The following is a 21649-nucleotide window of genomic DNA, read 5'->3' as shown; positions in this document are numbered from 1 at the left end:
TCCCGGAAATGTTCGGGTTCGGGATCCGAACCCGACCCGAACTTCGTCCCGAAACCCATTGAAGTCAATAGGGAGCCGAACTTTACGGCACTAAAATGGCTGTAAAACTGCCCAGGAAAGGGTTAGAGGGCTGCAAAAGGCAGCAAAATGTAGTTAAATCCCCTGCAAACAAATGTGGATAGGGAAATGAATAAAAATAAAAATAAAATAACGTACACTGTTCCATCATCTTAGTGAAATGTTGCCTCCTGTTAACACGTTCCGTTTCAGGTGGTGGTGCAGTTAGCTGTGGCGAGTTGACAAAACTTTTCCACATCTCTGCCATGCTAACCCTGCCCTCAGAGGAGCTGGCCGTGACACAGCTGCCTTGGCGACCTCTTGCTCCTCCTCTGCCTTCGCTTTGGGCTTCCACTTCCCCTGTGACATTTTGGAATGTCTCAGTAGCACGTCTACCAATGTACGCTTGTACTCGCGCATCTTCCTATCATGCTCCAGTGCAGGAAGTAAGGTGGGCACATTGTCTTTGTACCGTGGATCCAGCAGGGTGGCAACTTAATAGTACACACATGTTAAAATGTGGGCAACTCTGCTGTCTTTGCGCAGGCACTGCAGCATGAAGTCACTCATGTGTGCCAGGCTGCCCAGAGGTAGGGACAAGCTGTCCTCTGTGGGAGGCGTATCATCATCGTCCTGCGTTTCCCCCCGGCCACGCACCAGTGACGGGCCCGAGCTGCGTTGGGTGCCACCCCGCTGTGAACATGCTTCATCCTCATCCTCCTCCACCTGCTCCTCATCCTCGTCCTCCTCGTCCTCCAGTAGTGGGCCTTGACTGGCCACATTTGTACCTGGCCTCTGCTGTTGCAAAAAACCTCCCTCTGAGTCACTTCTAAGAGACTGGCCTGAAAGTACTAAAAATGACCCCTCTTCCTCCTCCTCCTGGGCCACCTCCTCTTCCATCATCGCCCTAAGTGTTTTCTCAAGGAGACATAGAAGTGGTATTGTAACGCTGATAACGGCGTCATCGCCACTGGCCATGTTGGTGGAGTACTCGGAACAGCGCAACAGGGCACACAGGTCTCGCATGGAGGCCCAGTCATTGGTGGTGAAGTGGTGCTGTTCCGCAGTGCGACTGACCCGTGCGTGCTGCAGCTGAAACTCCACTATGGCCTGCTGCTGCTCGCACAGTCTGTCCAGCATGTGCAAGGTGGAGTTCCACCTGGTGGGTACGTCGCATATGAGGCGGTGAGTGGGAAGGCCGAAGTTACGCTGTAGCGCAGACAGGCGAGCAGCGGCAGGATGTGAACGCCGAAAGCGCGAACAGAAGGCCCGCACTTTATGCAGCAGCTCTGACATGTTGGGGTAGTTGTGAATGAACTTCTGCACCACCAAATTCAGCACATGCGCCAGGCAAGGGATGTGCGTCAAAACGGCTAGTCCCAGCGCTGCAACGAGATTTCGCCCATCATCGCACACCACCAGGCCAGACTTGAGGCTCACCGGCAGCAACCACTCGTCAGTCTGTTGTTCTATACCCCGCCACAACTCCTGTGCGGTGTCGGGCATGTCCCCCAAACATATGAGTTTCAGATATGAGTTTCAGGCCTGCTGATGTTTACCCCGGGCTGTGCTGAAGTTGGTGGTGAAGGTGTGTGGCTGACTGGATGAGCAGGTGGAAGAAGAGGAGGAGGAAGCCGAGTAGGAGGAGGAGGCAACAGGAGGCAAAGAATGTTGCCCTGCGATCCTTGGCGGCGGAAGGACGTGCGCCAAACAGCTCTCCGCCTTGGGCCCAGCCGCCACTACATTTACCCAGGGTGTAGTTAGGGAGATATAGCGTCCCTGGCCTTGCTTACTGGTCCACGTATCTGCGGTTAGGTGGACCTTGCCACAGATGGCGTTGCGCAGTTGTGCAGGGAAGGCACTGCTCTCTTGGAGAAGTAGTGGCGGCTGGGAACAACATACTGTGGGACAGCAAGCGACATGAGCTGTTTGAAGCTGTCTGTGTCCACCAGCCTGAATGACAGCATTTCATAGGCCAGTAGTTTAGAAATGCTGGCATTCAGGGCCAGGGATCGAGGGTGGCTAGGTGGGAATTTACGCTTTCTCTCAAATGTTTGTGAGATGGAGAGCTGAACGCTGCCGTGTGACATGGTTGAGATGCTTGGTGGCGGAGGTGGTGGTGTTGGTGGTACATCCCCTTTTTGCTGGGCGGCAGATGCCAACGTTCACTCCAGAGGCGGAGGAAGAGGCCGAGGTGGCAGCAGCAGAAGAGGCCGAGGCGGCAGCATCAGAAGAGGTAGCTGGGGGAGCCACTGCAGTTCATGCTTTGCATGCAGGTGCCTGGTCATGCAGGTTGTGCTAAGGTTCAGAACGTTAATGCCTCACTTCAGGCTCTGATGGCACAGCGTGCAAACCACTCGGGTCTTGTCGTCAGCACACTGTTTGAAGAAGTGCCATGCCAGGGAACTCCTTGAAGCTGCCTTTGGGGTGCTCGGTCCCAGATGGCGGCGGTCAGTGGCAGTCGGGTGTTCTGCTTTTGCCCACTGCTCCCTTTTTTGCTACGCTGTTGGCTCGGTCGCACCACTCCCTCTTCCTCTGAACTGTGAAAGTCAGTGGCACGACCTTCATTCCTTGTGGGGTCTAGGATCTCATCATCCCCTGCATCGTCTTCCACCCAGTCTTCCTCCCTGACCTCCTGTTCAGTCTGCACACTGCAGAAAGAAGCAGCAGTTGGCACCTGTGTTTCGTCATCATCAGAGACGTGCTGAGGTGGTATTCCCATGTTCTCATGTCACTACCAGAGCTTTGAGACGTTCTCACAGCTCTGTTTCTCCACCCCTGTGATGATGTCACTACTAGAGCTTGGAGGAGTTCCCTCTGCCCTGTTTCTCTGCCCCTGTGATGAGGTCTTTACTTTCGGTTTCCTTCCTCCCAGCTGTCTCTCCTGTGTTTGATTTTGTTGCCTTTAAATCACCCCTCCTCCTTTGTAGAGATGCGGATGATAATTTTCATTTGAGCTGTATCTCTCGCTTGAGTAGCTTCACCTGTGTGATATCTTTTCACTGGATCTGTGTTCTGCTGAAACAAGTACTTCGGATATTGTCTGCTGACTTTGGATCTGTTTTCACTGCAGCCGCAACTCCGTCAGATAAGTGTTCAGACATTGTGTGTTTCTGTTTCTTTGCTGACTGGATCCGAGGCGACCCCGGTTCCGTCCATATACTGAGCAGGGCACCGGTGGCCGTGCCCCTTCCACTATTGTAGGGGTTTCAGTGGTCATCAGCCTGAGGTACGCGGGCATGTCTCGATCCACCATATGGATCCGGACATGTGCATAGCAGCTTAGGGAGAGCTTTTAGGGTCTGACAGGGGTAACCCTTTATCCTCCCTACTTTGGGTCTGGTAAGTTGCTATTTACTGTGTGCAGCCGTGACATTATAATCCACCAAACCGTCCTTTTTTGACATGGATCCGCTTTCTGACCTGGTTGACCTCATGCAGGGTCTTTCTTTGGAGGTAGCGGATCTCCATTAATCTATGACTCAGCTTCAAGCATTGGGCTTTGCTCCGGCCCATGGAGTCTGTTGCGAGCCAAACGTTCTCCGGGGGCAGTGAGAATTTTGTTTGTTTCAGAGAGGCATGCCAACTCCATTTTAGCTTGTGTCCCCATTCCTCTGGTAATGAGGAACAGAGGGTGAGGATTGTCATCTCCCTGCTCAGGGGTAATGCTCAGACTTGGGCTTTTTTGTTGCCATCAGGGGATCCCTCCCTTCGATTCGTGGAAAGATTTTTTTGGCCGTGGGGCAGATATATGATGACCCGGATCGTGTTGCTCTGGCCGGAACAAACTGTCTGCAGAGCTTTATTGTTCTGAATTTCGGAGATGGGCAGCTGATTCAGGTTGGAATGATGCTGCACTCCGGAGTCAGTTCTCTCATGGTCTCTCAGAGAGATTGGAAGATGCGTTTGCTTTCCATGAGAGACCAACGTCCTTAGAGTCTACCATATCATTGGCGGTACGCCTTGACAGGCGTCTAAGAGAAAGAAACGAGACCTCTCTGTCCAGTCATTTTCAGTCTAGGGGCAGTGGTGCGGACTCATTCAGTGTGCAGGGTGTCACGAACTATGGATCCGATCGCTCCGGATCCCACAGCTCTGACGTAGTGGTCTGTGACGGAGTCTGCGCACACAGAGACCTCACGTGACCGGGGTATTACCATTCGGCTAACACCCCCCACTACACTTCGGTAACTGCCACCACGTGGGTTCCCGGTCCACGAGCCGACTATCCGGGTCATTCACTATCACACAGATCAGTGGATGAACCGGATATCACTTACTGACCAACCGCAGTCAATCACCCCCAGCTACAATTCCTAAATGCAATTTAACTAACTACCTGCTAACGTCTCTTCAAAGGCAAGGTACGTTGTTCAGCAGCTTAGAATATGGAAGACTTGGCTATTTTGATTTTATAATCTTTAATAAGCGGTAAAAAGCAGTGCATACAAATCTAATGAAAATGACTATAAATCTACAGAATAATAATAACAATATAAATAATCACGACAGTTCAAATGAAAGGGAAAAAGATGAAAGAATACTTAGTTTCTCTGGAGGGTTTCAGATGGTCGTTCATATGTCCTTTTTGAATCCTTGCAAACCCCTTTTCAGTATGTATCAGGGGAGACCCTCAAAGGTCTTCTGATACAGGGATATGCTGTCAATGTCCAATTAAGTGTCTGGTGATGTTCCATGGGTCTCTCTCCTCTGTCCTTGTGCATGGATTTTTATGAACTCTCCCATGGGCAGGAGACTTACTCCTGTCAGCCAATGGCAGCAGAGTGACTGTGAAGCTAGGGATTGGCCCCCAAGTGTTTTATGACCCCATCAAAGTTCTGTTCCTACAATGAGGATTATACTTAAGCTCGTATCTCCCTGATACATCGGCATATTTTTATACAGAATACATATTTGCGATCCTTATTTATTTACCTACAGAATGAGACCACACACGGTAATGCTGGGACCTGTAGTTCTTCTACCACCCATAGGTCAGCTAAGGAATCACATCCTCTAGTCATATTTGATACCCAATTAACCACAATACTCTGTAGAGCCTGGATCTGGTGTCAGAAAGGGCATAAGTTGATTCATAAATGAAATATGAAAGTAGACTGGTTTTATGCCCAGAGCTAATTAAGGGCTATTAGCTCTCCTCAAACCAGACCTGGAAATTAATGACGTCACGCTCCAGCCAGGCTTGACAGCGAGCTGATCTTATCTTAAGGGACAGGATGAGCTGGGCCTGGTATAGCCTTTATGACCTTTTATTGTTGGCCTTACAGAGTAGTGGTAATAAAAGTGTCCATCTATATCATAGGCGACCCAGGCTTCAGAAAGATGAGAGTTCACAGTTTTTTGTTTTTTTTTTTACATATGCCAGAAGCATATAAGATGGCTACCCAGAGGAATTATGTATGTATGCCGGCACATAGGGGCCTAATACTCTCTCGGTTCCCTCTGTGGAGGAGCCCATGCAGCTAGGTCGACTTGCCCCTGATAAAAGAGGATTTAGTCCTCAGAGAATGGTGTGTTTTTGTTGTGGGGGCATAGGTCATTTGGCAAATATTTGTCCGTCTAGGAAATTCTTGAACTGTACTAAGAGTTATAATAAGAGAAAAACCTCAAAAGGTAAATCATCAAACTCTGCTTCATCTGCTACTTTGGGCAAAGTTGATGTAGGAATTGATGCTTTTCCTCAGACCTGCAGTTCCCGTTTTCTCCTTTCTGCCAGGGTAGCGCTAGGGAGCAAAGTCATTTCTTGTGAAATTTTTGTTGATAGTGGAACGGCCGTCAATCTTATTGATACTCAATTTGTAGCCATGCATGGTTTTCAGGTTTGCACATTAGAAAAGGATATACCTGTTTTTGCTATTGACTCTGCTCCACTCTCACAGAGATCCCTGAAGGGCATTGTTCACAATATCCGGTTAGCGGTAGGTGACACTCATGTGGAGAATATATCTTGTTTTGTCCTTAACGGATTGCCTTCTCCTCTAGTTTTGGGGTTACCCTGGCTCACTAGACATAACCCCACTATTGATTGGCAAGGAAGGCAAATAAATGAGTGGAGTGAGTTTTGTAGAGAGAATTGTCTCACAGCGATTTTTGCAGAGGTGTCTACTAAAACGGTGCCATCATTTCTCTCTGATTTCTCGGATTTTTTTTCCGAGAGCGGTGTTCAGGAGCTACCTCCTCACCGGGAGTTTGACTGTCCCATTACCCTTATTCCCGGCGCCAAGCTGCCAAAAGCACGCCTCTACAACTTCTCACAACCGGAAAGAATCGCAATGCAAACTTATATCTCTGAGAGTCTCGATAAGGGGTATATTCGTCCCTCAAAATCACCTGTTGCCGCTGTTTTTTTTTTGTTAAAAAGAAAGATGGCTCTCTGAGACCTTGCCTAGATTTTAGGGAGCTGAACCGTATCACGATTCGCGATCCCTATCCCCTTCCTCTGATCCCGGACCTCTTCAACCAAATTGTTGGGGCCAAGGTTTTTTCCAAATTGGATTTGAGAGGCGTGTACAACCTGGTCAGGGTCAGAGAGGGGGATGAATGGAAAACGGCCTTTAATACCACTAACGGGCATTTTGAGAATCTCGTTATGCCTTTCGGCCTGATGAATGCTCCAGCCGTCTTTCAGCATTTTGTTAACAGTATTTTCTACCATTTAATGGGGAAATTTGTATTGGTGTATCTTGATGATATTTTGATTTTTTTTCCCCTGATGTTCAGACCCATCAGGATCATCTTTTTAATTTGAGGCCTATTATTTAGGCGCTGGGTGACAGGTATAGGTTTACAGACAGAATTCGACTTGGAAATGCACGGTAGCGTGTGTGTGAAGTAATTGAGAATGACCCTGTCCGCATCTTCAATCTAATATACCCTTTTATGGATAGATTTAAAGTAGGCCTGATACAGCAGAAACCACTGATTTAGGGAATTGTTAAGTTGGGAATTGTATTTCAACCCAGAACAAAAACTGTGCTTTGGCGGACACTAAATGAATCGACCAGCCTCAGCAATAACCACAGATTTAGCTGAATATAAATTTGAGTCCTATTATTTAGGCGCTGGGTGACAGGTATACGTTTACTGACAGAATTAGACTTGGAAATACACAGTAGCGTGTGTGAAGTTATTGAGAATTACCCTATCTGCACCTTCAATCTAATATACCCTTTTATGGATAGATTTCAAGTAGGCCTGATACAGCAGAAACCACTGATTTAGGGAATTGCTAAGTTGGGAATTGTATTTCAACCCAGAACAAAAGCTGTGCTTTGGCGGACACTAAATGAATTGACCAGCCTCAGCAATAAACACAGATTTAGCTGAATATAAATTTGAGGACTATTATTTAGGCGCTGGGTGACAGGTATACGTTTAGGAACAGAATTAAACTTGGAAATGCACGGTAGCGTGTGAAGTTATTGAGGATGACACTATCCGCACCTTCAATCTAATATACCCTTTTATGGATAGATTTAAAGTTTAGATTTCTGTTATTTTGGCAATTGCATTTCACCCCTCAATAAAATAGCAAGCACAGCCAAGCCCCTGATGTAGGATATAGCAAAAAAATAACCACACTATTGATGGTTAAATGGATTTGGTGGCAGCTTGTGCTGGCGCGCCACAAGACACAAATTGGCCGCCGATCACCACAGAAAAAAGTGAAAAATGCTCTGGGCAACCTAAAAACAGTGAGCAATTAAATAGTAGCAGTTCAATGATCCACAGCTGTAGATTGATCACTGAATTAAGTGTTTTTGAGGCGTTATTCACTGCCTAATCTCGCCCTAACAGTCGCAGCTGCAACCTCTCCCTACACTGATCAGAGCAGAGTAACGTACGGCGCTACGTGACTCCAGCTTAAATAGAGGCTGGGTCACATGCTGCACTGGCCAATCACAGCCATGCCAATAGTAGGCATGGCTGTGACGGCCTCTTGGGGCAAGTAGTATGACGCTTATTGATTGGCTGCTTTGCAGCCTTTCAAAAAGCGCCAAGAAAGTGACGAACACCGAACCCGAACCCAGACTTTTACGAAAATGCCCAAAATTCGGTACGAACCCGAACTATGCAGTTCGGGTTCGCTCATCCGTACTGAAGATCTATCTATATATACATATAAAAATAAATATGAGCAGAGACATGGTGCAATGAATTGACATTTGAAAAGCAATATTAAAAGCATCTTAAGAATTAATCCTTATCCTTGAATTATCTTACAGACAAGCGGTGTAAGAGAGAATCAAAAATAAAATGAATGAATACATAAATAAAAAAGAAATAACATATCTAGACCATGTCATTGCTTTTAGTAAACCATAGGCCTTAGGAATCTATAAAAATGTCATGTTTACGTTTTACCATAGGAAGTTTTAATTCAAAAGTTATAAAATGATTTAAATTCATTTCCTAATATTTTGGTGTAAAGGTGTTACTGGAAAGTTAACAGTGTGCAATTGCATTACGCGCAATAAATAAAGCACTACATATTACCAATTTAGATTTATATGAAGCAGATAAAAATTATATATCTCGGAGAAGACATATTTTCAGGTCAAGGATAGTCACATGAAATATAAATTCTTAACGAGATGTCACCTCTTTCCAGAACCGAATCAATCTAGGACATCAACTAGTAAGTTGGTAACAATCAGCAACAGGCCCAACACATTTAGGGCATTTATCTGTTTGCTTTTATAATGTGCTGGTCATTTCCATTGTGCGCGCGTGCCAGAAGCCAGTGATCATGCTGATACTGAGGACTAGAGTTGAGCGAGCCCAAGCTGTAAAGTTCGGGTTTGTACCAAACTGTAGGACTTTTGGACCCCGGACCCGAACTTTTCAGTAAAAGTTTGGGTTCGTTGTTCGACGATTTAATGGCGCTTTTTGAAAGAGAAGCCAATCAATAAGCGTTTAACTTGTGTGCCATTAGAAGACCTCACAGCTGTGATTAGCCAGTGCAGCATGTGACCCAGCCTCTATATAAGCTGGAGTCACATAGCACTGCACGTCACTCTGCTCTGATTAGTGCAGGGATAGGATGCTGCTGCTGTGAGGGAGAGAATAGGAAAGAATCTTTAATTAGAAGTGCTTGTTAACTCGCCAATCTACATAGATTTAGTTCTGTGGGTGCAGTGCACAATCTTTTTACCCTGGCCTGAGCCCAGTGACACAGAAAAATAACTTTTATCCGTCTGTTAGTTAGGTGGACAGCGGCGGCAATTTTATGCAAGTTCAGTGTACTAGCACAGCATATGTGCATTTGTGACAGTCAAATAGTCAGTTGGTAACAATCAGCCACAGGCCCAACACATTTAGGGCATTTATCTGTTTGCTTTTATAATGTGCTGGTCATTTCCATTGTGTGCGCGTGCCAGAAGCCAGTGATCACGCTGATACTGAGGACTAGAGTTGAGCGAGCCCAAGCTGTAAAGTTTGGGTTTGTACCAAACTGTAGGACTTTTGGACCCCGGACCCGAACTTTTCAGTAAAAGTTTGGGTTCGTTGTTCGATTTAATGGCGCTTTTTGAAAGAGAAGCCAATCAATAAGCGTTTAACTTGTGTGCCATTAGAAGACCTCACAGCTGTGATTAGCCAATGCAGCATGTGACCCAGCCTCTATATAAGCTGGAGTCACATAGCACTGCACGTCACTCTGCTCTGATTAGTGCAGGGATAGGATTCTGCTGCTGTGAGGGAGAGAATAGGAAAGAATCTTTAATTAGAAGTGCTTGTTAACTCGGCAATCTACATAGATTTAGTTCTGTGGGTGCAGTGCACAATCTTTTTACCCTGCCCTGAGCCCAGTGACACAGAAAAATAACTTTTATCCGTCTGTTAGTTAGGTGGACAGCGGCGGCAATTTTATGCAAGTTCAGTGTACTAGCACAGCATATGTGCATTTGTGACAGTCAAATACAAGCTTGAAATACTGCAATTATATTCTGGGTTTAAAAACATTCACCCATTTTTTGCGAGAACCTACATCTGTGGCCTTTGCCGCATCTATCATTGTTAAATACAATCTTGAAATACTGCAATAATTTTCTGATATTAAAAAAGCACCCATTTTTGGCAATACCCTACATCTGGGGCCTATGCTGAATTTGTCAGTGTTAAATATAAGCTTGAAATACTGCAATAATTCTCTGGGTTTCTAAACACCCTCTTTATGCAAAATACTAAATTTGCTACGTTTGCTGCATCTGTCAGTGTGAGATACATGCGTTAGATACTGCCGTTATATTCTGTTATTTAAAAAACACCCATTTTGGGCAAGATCCTAAATTTGCAGAGAATGAGAGCATCAAATAAGTGACATTGCCTAGGTCATGGTGCTGCTGGTGGAGTTCCTGTTGCAGGGAGAGGACGTGGTCGATCTGTGCCAGCCACACGCACAAGTGAAATACCTTCCTAAGGTGCGAGAAGGCAACAGAACCTTCAGCTTTATTTGGTCGTGCCTAATGCGGCTCTACGAATGGTGAAGCCAGGACAAGTCTGAGCCTCAAGTCATGCAGCAGTCTCTTCTGCTTTTTAAAGACTGTGCTAGCAGGGTTTCCCAGGGCCATCCGCATAGCCCGGCCCCAGAAGTGGAAGAGATTGAGTGCACCGATGCCCAACCACTTACCTTTCAAGATGAGTAGATGGGAGGACCACCGCAGCACATCTCGGATGATGACAAAAGACAGGTGCCAACTGCTGTGGCTTTCGAAAATGTGCAGACCGACAAGGAGGGCAGGGGTGAAGACTGGGTGGAGGATATTGTGGAGGACAATGAATCCCACATGGAATCAAGGTCATACGAGTGACCTATGTAGTTTAGAGGAAGTGGCGGTGGTCGCACAGAGCCACCAGCCCAGCAGAAGAGGGACCAGGGTGCAAAAAACGGAGTGGCCGTCCTCTAGACAGTACGCCTGCTACTGCCCACCGCAGCAAGGGACCAAGCACACCAAAGCAAGCAATGAGGAGTTCCCTGGCGTGGCAGTTCTTCAGACAATGGGCTGACAACAAGACATGAGTGGTTTGCACACTGTACAATCAGAGCCTGATGCAAGGCATAAACGTTCTAAACCTGAGCACAACCTGCATGACCAGGCATCTAAGTGAAAAGCACGAGCTAGACACCTCAAAAACAAAGAAAGGTCTCCTCCTCCTCCTGCTTCCTCTTCTGCTGCTGTCTCGGCCTCTTCATCCACCTCTGGAGTGACAGTGGCACCTGCCACCCCACAAACAGAGGATCTGCCAGGAACACCACCACCTGGGTCACCAAGCATCTCCACAATGTCTCACGAAAGCATACAGCTCTCCATCTCCCAAACACTGGAGCAGAAGAGGAAGTAACCCCCTACCCACCAGCGAACCCTGGCCCTGAATGCCAGCATTTCTAAATTACCAGCCTTTGAAATGCTGTCATTCCATCTGGTGGAGACGGAGAGTTTTAAAATTTTAAGGCGGTGGTACATCATGCCCAGCCGCCACTACTTTTCCAGGCGAGCCATCTCTTTCCTACACAACCAAGTGGGGGACAAAATCAGGTGTGCACTGTTCAGTGCCATCTGTGGCAAGAACCACCTAACTACGAATACGTGGACCAGTAAACACTGTCAGAGACATTATATCTCCATAACAGCACACTGGGTAAATGCAGTGGCGGCTGGGCCTGAGGCAGATAGCAGTTTGGCGCATGTACTTCCACCACCGAGGATTGCAGGGCGCTTCAGTTTTCCTCATAGAAACGGATTAAATTAGTTTGGCATGACCAATCCCTCATGAAGCCATGCTGATATGGCGTTATTTGCTTATTTCCGTTGAGATGCTCTAGGATAGCGTCTCTCAGAAAACCTTACCGGCCTATAGTTTCCAGGCTCTGTTTTTGGACCTTTTTTGAATATTGGCACCACATTTGCAACGCGCCAATCCTGTGGGACATTTCCTGTCAGTATAGAGTCCGCAAATATCAGAAATAAGGGTCTATGACATTACTTAATTCCCTTAGGATATGGGGGTGTATGCCATCTGGTCCTGGCAATTTGTCTATTTTAATCTTTTTAAGTCGCTGATGTACTTCTTCCTGGGTCAGACTGGACACTTTTAATGGGGAATTTATTTTTAGATGCTGCATGTCATCTGACTGTTCATTTTCCTCAGTGAATACATTGGAGAAAAAAATATTTAACCGCTTTGCTTTCTCCTCGTCGCTCTCTGCGACTCCCCCCTCATTACTCTTTAAAGGGACGACATCATCAGATTTATACTTTTTAACATTTATATAATTGAAGAACATTTTAGGGTTAGTTTTACTCTCTTTGGCAATTAATCTCTCTGTCTCTAGTTTGGCCGCTTTTATTTGTTTTTTACATGTTCTATTTTTTACCTTATAGTTTTTCAGTGCTTCCGTGCTACACTCCTATTTAAGTGATTTATATGCTTTCTTTTTGTAATTTATTGTTTTCTTTACAGTTCTATTTTTCCACATTGGTTTCTTTTTGTTCTTTAACCTTTTATTCCCATACGGTATGTACCTCTCACAATGAGATTTTAGGATGTTTTTAAAGATATCCCATTTTGTGGCTGTATTTTTATTTTTGAGGACTTTGTCCCAGTTAGTTAGGCCTATGGCCTCTCTTAGTTGGCTAAATTTAGCTTTTTTGAAGTTTGGTATTTTTGTTCCTCCCTATAGAAACGCTCTTTTGAAGGATAATTAAAAGGTTATTACTTTATGGTCACTATTTCCCAGGTGTCCCCCAACCTGCACGTCTGTTGTTCTGCCAGGCCTATTGGTTAATACTAAGTCCAGTATGGCCGTCCCTCTAGTCGGGTCCTGAACCAGTTGGGAGAGGTAATTGTCTTTGGTTATTGCCAAGAACCTGTTTCCCTTATGAAATATACAAGTTTCAGTTTCCCAGTCTATATCTGGGTAGTTGAAGTCCCCCATAATAACCACCTCATTATGATTTGCCGCCTCATCTATCTCGTTTAGTAGTAGATTTTCCGTGGACTCTGGTATATTAGGTGGTTTATAGTAAACTCCTATTAGTAATTTATTGTTGTTTTTAGCTCCATGTATCTCTACCCACAGTGACTCCACATGTTTATGTCCCTCACTTATATCTTCACGGAGTGTGGGCTTTAGACAAGACTTTACATAAAGGCAAACCCCTCCCCCTCTCCGGTTTTGATGATATTTTCTAAACAGACTGTAACCTTGTACATTAACTGCCCAGTCATAGCTATCATCCAGCCATGTCTCAGTTATTCCCACTATGTGATAGTTCTCCTCACACAACAATAATTCCAGCTCCCCAGTTTTATTAGTCAGGCTTCTGGCATTAGTATACATACATTTGGAAGGTTTATACTATTTGGACCAACCTCATCCAAGAGATATGCTAAATTTCTCAGCAATACACCAGTCGACCTGACATTTATACATTGCTATATCGATCAATCACATCCTATTTTATTATTTTAGATTATATATTCTCTCATTTAGTGTATTGTAATTTTGCATATATTTATTTTATTATTTTATTTTATTGAATACTATTAAATGTTACATGGATTTTATGCAAATACATTGATTCTGTGTGACTCCATCTATAAGAGTGCCCGTTCACCTTTACATCACTAGACAAAAGGAGAGCCGTCCTTTACATTTTTTGCTTCACCTATTTAAATTTACTGTCGGCTGTTGGGAAAGGGTTAACTTCCGAGCCTTCATGCTAAGATTGGGCCACCATGTGGTAATAATATTATTTGGTAGAGTGGCCTGGTTTACAGTAATTCAAGAGAAATTAATTCGTAATGAATCAAATTTCTTGGCGAACTTTGTCGATTTAAATTTTTTAAAACTTTGCTCATCTCTAGTTATCGCTAATGTCTTGGGTCTGTAAATATAGAGGCTATTTAAATTAATTAATATAGAGGCTATTTAAATTTATTGGTGTTGACTTGTTAGAAATAAAGCCTGTTTGGTCTGGGTAAATTAGACTAGACGTCACAGTTAATAAGAGTTAAGGGGCTATATGATTCTGAAAGGAGAGGATCCTTCCCATGATTGAGAACCAATTCCAACATTGCCTCATTCCAGAACTCAGGAGGTGTATTGGTATCAAATACATCCATAAGAACTTGAAGTTTTGGAAGAATGATGTAGCTATAAATTTTTATAAAATTTCAAAGGTATAGCATCTGTTCCTGGAGATTGTATGCCTGCGATAGTAAATTAATTAGTGATTACCGAGACTGGCACATCAAGCAATTAGAAATACAGAATAAGTCTTGCTCACCTGCTAGAATACACATAAGTTTTGAGAAAACATGTAGAACTGCTGAAGGACAAAACCGATATCCTGCATCTATTAAAACTGAGATCTTTATTAACCCTTTCATGACCAAGGGTCATTGATGCCCCAATGTCCAGGTCAAAATTTACAAATCTGACATGCGTCACTTTATGTGGTAATAGCTTTAGAACACTTTTACTTATCCACGCCATTCTGAGATTGTTTTCTCGTGACACATTGTACTTCATGATAATCATATATTTGAGTCAATATATTTCACCTTTATTTATGAAAAAATCCCAAATTTACCAAAAATGTGGAAAAATTCACAATTTTCCAAATTTCAATTTCTCTACTTCTAAAACAGAAAGTCATACCTAATAAAATATTTATTACTTAACATTCCCCATATGTCTACTTTATGTTGGCATCATTTTGGAAATGTCATTTTATTTTTTTAGGATGTTAGAAGGCTTAGAAGTTTAGAAGCAATTCTTACAATTTTTAAGAAAATTTCCAAAACCCACTTTTTAAGGACCAGTTCAGGTCTGAAGTCACTTTGTGGGGCTTACATAGTGGAAACCCCCATAAATGACCCCATTGTAGAAACTACACCCCTCAAGTTACTCAAAACTGATTTTACAAACTTTGTTAACCCTTTAGGCGTTCCACAAGAATTAAAGGAAAATGGAGATGAAATTTCTAAATTTCACATTTTTGGCAGATTTTCCATTTTATAAAAAAAATTTCTTTAATACATTGAGGGTTAACAGCCAAACAAAACTCAATATTTATTACCCTGATTCCGCGGTTTACATAAACACCCCACATGTGGTCGTAAACTGCTGTACGGGCGCACGGCAGGGCGCAGAAGGAAAGGAATGCCATACGGTTTTTGGAAGGCAGATTGTGCTGGATTGGTTTTCTGAACGCCATATGTTTTTTATTTTTCTGCCAATCGTCTTGTGCAGGGGCTCGTTTTTTGCAGAAAGTGTTGAGGTTTATATTGGTACCATTTTTGGGTACATAGGATTTTTTGATCATTCATTATTACACTTTATGGGGCAAGGTGACGCAAAAATTGGCTGTTTTGGAACAGTTTTCATCTATTTATTTTTACAGCGTTCATCTGAGGAGTTAGGTCATGTGATAGTTTTATAGAGAAGATCGTTACGAACGTGGCAATACCTAATATGTATACTTTTTCTTATTTATTTTAGTTTTACACAATAATAGCATTTCTGAAACCAAAAAAATGATGTTTTAGTGTCTCTATAGTCTGAGAACCATAGCTTTTTTATTTTTTGGGCGATTGTCTTAAATAGGGTATCATTTTTTGTGGGACGAGGTGACGGTTTGATTGGTACTATTTTGGGGGTCATACGCCTTTTTGATCGCTTGCTGTTGCACTTTTTGTGATGTAAGGTGACAAAAATTGCTTTTTTTTTACACAGTTTTTATTTTATTCTTTTATGGTGTTTATCGGACGGGGTCTATCATGTGATATCTTTATAGAGACGGTCGTTACGGACGCGGTGATACCTAATATGTGTCGGTTTTTTATTTTTCATTTTTTTGGGAAAAAATGGCATTTTTTTTATTTAACATATTTTTTTTTTTTTACTTTTTTTTTTTCACATTTTATTTTTTTTGTCAAGTCCCTCTTGGATCATGAAGATCCAGTGGGGCTGATGGCTGTACTATACTTTGCAATGCTCTTGCATTGCAAAGTGTAATACATTCAGATGCCCTGTAGGTGGCAACAGCGGACGCTTTTGCAAAGCGTCCGGTTGCCAGGGCAACCATCGGGGCTGCCATCACAGCGCAGCAGCCCCGATGGTGGAGAGAGGGAGCCCCCTCCCTCCATTAACCCCATAGATGCCGCTGCCGCGGCATCTCTGGGGTTACAGCAGAGTGTCAGCATAGAGCTGACACTCTGATGATGGCGGCGGTTCAGGAATGGAGCCACCGCCATCAAACACAGCAGGGGGGCAGACCGAGGGGGGGGCAGCGCTGGAAGGGGGGGCAGCGCTAGAAGGGGGGGGGCTTGAAATTGTCACGGGCAGCAGGAAGGGGCACTGGAGGACACAAGATGGGGCACTGTGGACATGGAAATGCTGGACAGATCGGCACAGAACGGGTGGCGTCTGCATGGATCGGGGTGGAGGGGGGCTGCACGGATCGGGGGGGGGGGGCACGAGGACACTGATTTCAGGCTCTGATCTGCAGAGCGCAGATCAGAGCCTGAAACCAGCATTTTTTCACTGCCGCGATCCGATTGGTTAGTCTGCACAGACTAACCAATCGGATCGATTGCCGGCAAGGGGCCACTCTGATTGGTCCCTTGCCGGCATTACTGCACTGTATGCTGTCCGTGACAGCATACAGGGCAGGGGCAGAAGCTTTAATCCAAGCGCTTTGCAGCGCTTGGATTTAAGAGCTGCCAGAACGTATATATACGTGGTAGCTGCACGGGGTATGTGCAGCTATCACGTATATATACAGATTGCGGTCGTGAAGGGGTTAAAGCATCTTAAAACTTGAAAAACAGGACAGCAGTGCTTCTACGTATTTTGGATTTATACACACCGATCCTTACTCATAACTAACCTCTGTAAAGTCTTCCATGGTACAGAGCATAGTCATCAATAAGGATCACAATATAACTTTGTGCTCTTCACAAGATCATTTCTGACAGATTTCAAAGTGACTTCTCATTATATAAGTATGTATGATAATATCAGTATGTCTTTAAAATTGTCAAATAATTATTCAATCTAATTATTGTCAATAGTGTTAAGCGAATTGAAGTATCCAAGGTGTACTTCAATTCGAATTTCAGGAAAAGTTTAATTCGACACGAAACTGAATTTCCACATAATTCTTGGTAACAAATCAATTTTGCCTTAAATGGTGGTAAAGAAAAAATCATACTCACCTCATCCATTTGAGCGTGAAGAGGCCTATGTGGCCATCTTGCTTGACGATCCTGCGTGAAATCTCATTGTGCAAGATGGCTGTGGTGGCCTCTTCACCCTTAAATGGATGAAGTGAGTATAATATATTTTTTTGATTAACCCCTGAAAGCCCTAATTTTTCATCTGAGATGCCGTGGTCAGCAATGAATGCAACATCTGAGAGGTTCAATTACGGGGGCATCAGTTCCCCATCAGTGTGCCTACTTACAAAGAAATGCACTTCATGATGTAGTAATTCATCAGAAATCAATTCCCTTTGTGAAATTCGGCGAAGCAGCCAAATTGAAGTTTGGTAAACTTTGTTCATCTCTAGTTGTGAATAACTGTATTTGAATCTTCTCTGGTTCATCACTGCTTCGGCTACATATCAACATGTGTCACTAGACATCAAGTCTCAGAAAAGTTGTGCAATTGCAACTTGTTTGTAACTTTACACATTATTGTAAGTTGCAATTTGAATATGAAAATGGCTAAATCTGAGAAAAGTTGCAGGCAAGTTACATAGATGTGACTTGCATTGTGAGCTACTGTATGTTGGCAAAGTCGCATGTGACTTTCAACAGAATTTGGATTGGATTTTTTGCATTTGTCATGTAGTGTAGTGATGGCATGTTGTGTGCCACATCATGACCCCATTTTTTTTTATTTTAGCAGTCTTGTATTTATATTATTCTGTATTTTCTTTTTCTTTTTTAGAAGGATTCATCCCAGATGGTGCAACATATGTTTGGATTACATGACCTGCAGAGCAACGCTGTGGCTTCTTAAATACCTCCCAAAACAAAGGACATGGACTTCAATGTTAAAGGAATCTCTGGCTGAAGCTCCAAACGATGTGCAAGTTCTGCAGCCCCTAACGTCACTGCCATCACAGCTTCAGGACACAGTAATGAAGTAAAAATATTTGATGTTTTCACATACAGGGCCAAGAAGACCCTACTGACCCAGATCCAAGTCACACATTCTTTGGCAATAAGCAATCTCATATTTAGAAATTGAACATTGCATTTGTCAATGCGAACTCATGAAAGGAATGACTAGAAATAAAGATGATGGGCATAGCAAACATATATATTTCTATATAAACTGCTTGGAAAGATGATTAAATGATTTGTACTGTGAAATACGGTTCAGCACTGTGAATGGAACTCATCACCCATCATTTATACTATAATATAAATGTCTTCAATGTGATGCATCACAGCATCTAGAGCAACTGTCAATGGCTTGGATGTCATATTTCATAAGTGTGGGCATGATAAAGGCTGTCAGCACTTTGAATTCTGGCCAAAGTTTCCATTATCAATACAATCCTTACATATTTATATGTGCGAATGATGGTTTCCTCATTAAAGATTTTACCTCATCCGTAACAAGGTACCTATACAATGGTTAAAAAATGTTATAATGTTGAACTAGCTGTATTTAATAATAGCAATACATTCACTCACATACGAGCACTTTTTGTATTAAAACTGCCTATATATTACTTATGTAAAGAATATTATGAACAGACTTCTGATTTAAAAAAAATGAAATTCAACTTAGTTTTTTTCTCATAAGATGTGAGAAATATATAATACATTCACAAATACAGGTCCTAGGAAATCAGCCACTCTCCCCATCTCCTGCTATGTTTGGCTGTAAACTTGATGCAGCATGAGCCCTCAACCCTGCCTTTTTTTAAATAAGAGACAGAAACGTGTAATATTAGCCCTATTAATTGACAATGGGAATAATCTGCATGTAAATCTGCTCAAGATCTGCAGACACCCACATCACATCAGTAGCAGTGCATAACCTCAGATTTCTGTCCATGAAATACACATCAAATTTCTATCCAAGGGGTTATCCAATTATTAATGTATAAAATGAAAGTCAGACATCTTATAGTACATGACAATCTCTAACAAAGCTAGAACCAGCCCTGTACCTCACATGGGTCCAGATATCTCCCCATTCATTGCTCTGCTAGATTTATATCAAGCTGGCAGCTCAAGGGGGCGTGTCTTCTGCTGCAGCTAAGGGGCGTGTCTCAGCTCTCCCTATCACAGCTCAGGATAGGATAGGTAAGCAATTGAAGGATAAAACTGAACATGTTTGGCATTCTCAGTGATCTGGACAAAGAAATGAGAAAAAGAACAAACAGCAAGTGATGCTATACAGATACATTTTATTGAATACTCAGTGGCAATTTTTTTGCCACAGTGCACAATTCACCTGTAACGGGGTTTTGAGGGCGCCCCCTAGTGTCTTTGGGGTCCCTAAACCTAGTTAACTCACTATGCCTGACAGGCGGATCCTGAGCCTCCGCTATCTGGGAGCTGGGGTACATGTCTGCGGCAGTGCCTCCACCCAGTGGAGCATCCGGGGTAGGGATGTGGGGTCCCACTGGGAACATACTTGGTGCAATGAGACTGACACAGCCTAACTGGAATTCACTTTATATAGTAAGCAGCAAATTAACCAACATACATAGGAAAATACAATAGAGTAACACAGATAACAATGCAATGTGGATTTTCCTCACCCACCCACAAGCACACCTGCATCCCACCCCCTTATCTTCGCCCTAGTGGCCGTTGGCGCACATAGGAGAGTTGGGGCCCTTATAAGTCCTGCTCTGCAGGGTCACTGAAGCAGCCTGAGCTGTGTAATGTCCGTCACTGGACTTCAGAGCCTTTACTGTGAGTGAGGAGACAGGTGCCCTGTGGTGATACAGGGAGAGGTTTGGCTTACCCTCACAACATGATTAGCCAGGTCAGTCAGCAGCAGTCTCCTCTCACTGGATTCACCAGACGTCTGGACTCAGTGCTTGTCTTTGCCAGCAGGTCCCTCTTTCAGCAGGTGTGATCTTGGGTGAAGCAAGTTCTCTCAGCAAGGTTCCATCTCTGTGCTGCAGTCTCTCACAACATGTCCTTTCTCTGGCTGAGCATGTAGTAACTTCCAGAAAGCTTCCAGGACCTACGATGATGTCACAATCATGTGACCAATGCTCAATGTTTTATTAACAGCATACTGAGTCCATCTGCCATCTACTGGGCATTTCAGCTAATGCAGCCTGTGTAACTTCACAGGGTTACACACCCTAAAAAAAACATAGAGGGAATTTATCAAGCTCTACATGGCAAAATTCTGGTTTCAAAAAGTTAGAAATAGGGGCTTGCTCAAATTTGTTTTGACTTTTTGAGCATTGTGCCTTCCAGTGCCACCTACAGATTTAAGCCTCATGCACACGACAGTATTTTTTCACAGTCCGCAAAAACGGGGTCCGTAGGTCCGTGATCCGTGACCGTTTTTTCGTCCGTGGGTCTTCATTGATTTTTGGAGGATCCACGGACATGAAAAAAAAGTTTTGGTGTCCGCCTGGCCGTGCAGAGCCAAACGGATCCATCCTGAATTACAATGCAAGTCAATGGGGACGGATCCGTTTGACGATGACACAATATGGTGCAATTTTAAACGGATCCCCCCCCCCCCCCATTGACTTTCAATGTAAAGTCAGGAGTCCCTTTACTTTCACACTTGCGTTCAGAGCGGATCCGTCTGAGACGGATCCGCTCATATAATGCAGACGGTGGCTCCGTTCAGAACGGATCCGTCGGCATTATATTGTTAAAACATTTCTAAGTGTGAAAGTAGCCTCAGACGGATCCGTCCAGACTTTACATTGAAAGTCAATGGGGGACGGATCCGTTTGAAAATTGAGCCACAGTGTGTGATCTTCAAACGTATGCGTCCCCATTGACTTACATTGTAAGTCTGGACGGATCCGCTTACCTCCGCACGGCCAGGCGGACACCCGAACGCTGCAAGCAGCGTTCAGGTGTCCACCTGCTGAGCGGAGCGGAGGCTGAACGCTGCCAGACTGATGCATTCTGAGCGGATCCGCGTCCACTCAAAATGCATTAGGGCTGGACGGATGCGTTCTGGGCCGGTTGTGAGCCCCTTCAAACGGAGCTCACAAGCGGACACCCAAACATTTTGAAGCGTCCCCATCACCATGGGAACGCCTCTATGTTAGAATATACTGTCGGATATGAGCTACATCGTGAAACTCAGATCCGACAGTATATTCTAACACAAAGGCGTTCCCATGGTGATGGGGATTCTTCAGGTTAGAATATACTAAAAAACTGTGTACATGACTGCCCCCTGCTGCCTGCAGACCCCCCCCCCTGTTTTTAACTCATTGGTGGTCACTGGGCCCCCCCCTCCCTCCCCTGTAGTTACCTCGTTGGTGGCCAGTGTGCGCCCCCCCCGCCCCCCCTCCCTCCCTCTATTGTAATGATAGCATTGGTGGCA

General features: G+C 44.1%; 1 protein-coding gene across 1 annotated transcript in view; it reads left to right on the top strand.

The window, feature by feature from the left end:
* Nucleotides 1–18357, top strand: part of HRH2 (histamine receptor H2) — a 212315-nt gene extending 193958 nt beyond the window's left edge. The window contains exon 3 of the mRNA XM_044277768.1: nt 18041–18357. The gene's annotated coding sequence lies outside the window, so the exon portion shown is untranslated. The remainder of the gene's footprint in view (nt 1–18040) is intronic.
* The last annotated feature ends 3292 nt before the right edge of the window (nt 18358–21649 follow it).

Source organism: Bufo gargarizans, chromosome 2 (assembly GCF_014858855.1).
Source record: "Bufo gargarizans isolate SCDJY-AF-19 chromosome 2, ASM1485885v1, whole genome shotgun sequence".
Lineage (NCBI taxonomy): Eukaryota > Metazoa > Chordata > Amphibia > Anura > Bufonidae > Bufo > Bufo gargarizans.
This window is presented reverse-complemented; position numbering and strand designations above follow the sequence as displayed.